Raw genomic sequence first — 4412 nt, forward strand, 5'->3', positions numbered from 1 at the left:
CATTTGATAGGTGAAGTCCTTTTCTCTTAACTGCAGCCTCTTTCTCATGTAAGAGATGTTGCGAGCCTTTCTCTCTGTTCTACTGTTATTTTCATGGCAGGTGTTCGACTGAGCTTCACTCTATGGTTCCCTCTGGTAAGTCTTTCACAGAAAACACTCGACTAGCTACAACAACTATCAACAATTTCCCTTACTGTTTATCTGTGCATAAATCTAAACGAAAATTCCATGAGTAGAGTTTTTTTAAGAGCTCGTCTGAACACAATACCACGAAACTGCTTCCAAGCTGACTTTGACATGGTCGTTTTCACATCCAACATGAACTGGTTCTTGAAAAGCCGACCTCTAAAATAAATTACTGTCAAATTTCCATTAGGATACCAATTAATCTTTATCTTTGAGTAGCATCCGAGCTTTGATGAGTGGTGATTATATGAAGCAAACAGATATTACCATAGTTTATTACTTCATAAAAAAAGTAAATTTTCTATTTGTGACTACAATTTATATGTCAGGTCCGGTACTTATTAAGTGATGCATTATACCCCATCGTAAGAAAGAAACACATTTTGCCAAAAAGATAAGTCTATTCTATCATTATGGAAGGTGCTTGACTGAGCTTACAATTTATGCCCAACCTCTATAAAATATTCGCAACTAATACTAGTCTAGTTATAAAACCTGTGAACAATTTCTTTCATTATCTATCTGTGTCTATAACCAAACGAAAATTCCATGAACAAAGTTTATTTCCTAGAACTGTTCGTCTGTGGGGCTGCTTCCCAGCTAGCTATAACATGATCGTTTTCAATTTTAATGTAAATAAGTATTTATTAAGCCATCCTATTAAATAATTAAACCTTACCCATGTTCCACCATTACTGATCATCACGGTGTTGTCTCATCGTCCATATAACACTCATTATCTCTTATCTTAGAGTGGACCTCGGGCCTTGTTGAGTAAACAAACAAGTAAAACAGACAAACAAAAGAAAAAAAACATTATTTTTCACATGGACATTAACAAAAGAAAAACATTATTTTTCACATAGACATTAACAAAAGAAAAAAAAACATTTTTCACATAGACATTAACAAAAGAAAAATAACCATTATTTTTCACATAGACATTAACAAAAGAAAAAAAAACATTATTTTTCACATAGACATTAACAAAAGAAAAAAACATTATTTTTCACATAGACATTAACAAAAGAAAAAAGCCATTATTTTTCACATAGACATTAACAAAAGAAAAAAAAACATTATTTTTCACATAGACATTAACAAAAGAAAAAACCATTACTTTTCACATAGACATTAACAAAAGAAAAAAAACCATTATTTTTCACATAGACATTAACAAAAGAAAAAACAACATTATTTTTCACATAGACATTAACAAAAGAAAAAAACATTACTTTTCACATAGACATTAACAAAAGAAAAAAACCATTATTTTTCACATAGACATTAACAAAAGAAAAAAACCATTATTTTTCACATAGACATTAACAAAAGAAAAAACCATTACTTTTCACATAGACATTAACAAAAGAAAAAAACCATTACTTTTCACATAGACATTAACAAAAGAAAAAAACCATTATTTTTCACATAGACATTAACAAAAGAAAAAAACCATTATTTTTCACATAGACATTAACAAAAGAAAAAACCATTATTTTTCACATAGACATTAACAAAAAAACCCCCATTATTTTTCACATAGACATTAACAAAAAAAACCCATTATTTTTCACATAGACATTAACAAAAGAAAGGAAGTCTACCATTTCAAATGCATTCGCCATTTTTTTAATTTAATGATTTTCTTTAAAAAGAAAGTTAAATAAGGAATAAATTAGGAAACAAAAACCAAGAGTGCTTCATGCTGAATTTTGTGATATTCTGAAAAATCTTTTTTTGTACCCTGACAAAAAGGAGGGTAGAACTGTAAATTCACCCTTGTCCGTTCGTCTGTCCGCACTTTCCTCAATAACTACGCCTTGGAAGTTTTGCAAATTTGCACAAACACTAAACATGATATGAGTAAAAATGGAACAGAACGGATTTTCCGGTAAAAATCCGGTTGCCCCCCCCCGGGGTGCCTTTTGGGTTAAAATGGCTATAATTAACACTTTTGTGTTTATTAAAAAAAAAAAATTTATGCCTTACATTTTTATAAAATTTCTGAAAAGTTGTGACTAACTGATTTCTATATAATTTTGTTTGTTTATACTTCACGATAACTCTTGGGTGTGCCCCAGGGTCTCTTTTAGGGCTAATAAAAACACTCCATTTTTCAGACTATTTTACCATATTTGTCCAAAATTTTCTGTTATGTCTATTTAGCAGTTTTGCATGGTGCTGAACTCAAATTTAAATATGTTAAGGCCTTGGGGACTTTTGGGGCTAAATGGGGGTGACGACGCAAACGATGGACATAGTCATTTCTTTTTTTGCATGGTGCAGAACTCAAATTTATATATGTTGAGGCCTAAAACTGCACTGTTTGTTCATTTTCACCAGGATTTGACGTCCCCTGGGGACTTTTGGGGCTAAATATGGGGTGGGGGCAATGCTGAACTTAGTCATTTTACTTATGCCTCGTTCACTTTGCAATCACAGGAGATCATGCATACTTCGCTTGTTTTTATAGAAACCGCTCCAAGTCAATTAATGTAAGCACCTAAAAATGCCTCAAAGTCAAAACTCGGCAACGATAAGTGTTATATGGATAGACGGAAAATAGCAATTCTTCTTCCTTTGTCAGAAACGTGAGGTCCAAAGAAAAAATAAGGGCAGCAAAAGTTTACGAGGCTGCCGAAAGTAAACCTAAGGTCCACTGTCTATTTTATAGCTTATGCGTATTGTATTTATTGTTTTTAGCATTAGCAGTGTTATGAGTAGTAGTTGTGTTAGCAATACCCATGGCACACCCATTCACTTGGTGCATATTTGTTGAGTAATTTTGAATTAATTTCAAATAACACAAAGTATACAATACTATTAATAGTTCCGCGAATTTGTATTATTTGGATTCTTCGGACTACTTTTCTCATCTAGTGCTGCAGAAAATACAGTTGCGAGTTACTTAGGACTTCTATTCATTCATGGCTGACGAAACGAGAGCATGCTACCCCCGTAGATTAAATAAAAGTTCCGTTCGAAATTCGGTTCAAATTCCCAAGTTCAATAAGTTACACAGAAAGAAAGTCGAAGGTTACATCGGCCGAAAGGTTGTGAAAATAATATTCAAGTTTACAATAATAGCCTGAGTAATCCAAATAATTATCAATCCTCATCTTAAAAATTCAGAATCATAGTTCTGCGAACATTTATCACTTGCTAAAAATCAGATTCAAACTCAACAAATCCCATCACTATTTGTACCGACTTAAACAAAAAAAAAAACAAAAAACCTGAAATGATACGACCAGATGGTTTGAACTCTAGACCTTGCATTTCAAATCATACGATCATCGAATCTCTTTGTTCGTTAATGCCTTTGTCGTTTCCTTGGCGCCTGTTTAACTAGGAAAAACCAATCATCGTCGTCATGACGACCGGTTTTATGATTTATGACAGTTCTAATGGTTCTAGCTGACCTTTCATTCAAAGGTCAACGTGTTTCTGTTAATCAGATCCGTCGGTCATCTTTGGCATTTTTATTTGTCGCTGGTCAAACCGTCCGAGACTAACGACCAGAGAATATGTAAAATTAGCCCTGAGAAACATTAACGCTATCTCTACTGTCTTTTCCTTTTCGAATTTGCATACGTTTCATTTTCAGTCGATCTGAAACAATCAATATCGATTTCATTGTCACTTCATAAAGAGATGCACTAGGTGTTGGGGAATTTTTGACACCCCTAACACAAAACTGCGAATAAAATATAAAAAACTCGTAATTTCTCCTTTTAAAGTGGGTTGTTTATTTTCTTTATGGAATATACTTCCAAAATAAACTATTTAAGTTGTTTAAAAAATAATAGAAATACTATTTTTTTTATTTAAAAAAAACCCCAGTGTTTACAAAGTGCCGGCGCACCTTCATACAGCCATTTTTTTACGTAATAAAATGAATGGAATTTTACGAGTTTAAATTAAATATTTTTCAAACATATGTGATATGTTCACCTAATAGATTAGACTCCGAATCTGATAAGATAAGAGAAATATTTATCAGTAATGGTTATCCCTTAGACCTTATTGAAGACTGCATTGACGGTTGATGATTTTAAATCCCCTAAAATGTTTGGGCTTGCGAAGTTTCAGGTTTATTTAAAATTTCCATGGATTGAGGACAAGAGTATTAAATTGTCAAAACAGATTGTTAGAAGTGTTTATAAGTGCTTCTACTCTGTTTTCTTGCGTTTGGTATACACTACGAGACTTGCTTTTCCTTC

This window comes from Euprymna scolopes, chromosome 17 (assembly GCF_053919585.1).
Source record: "Euprymna scolopes isolate OS-2025 chromosome 17, ASM5391958v1, whole genome shotgun sequence".
NCBI lineage: Eukaryota > Metazoa > Mollusca > Cephalopoda > Sepiida > Sepiolidae > Euprymna > Euprymna scolopes.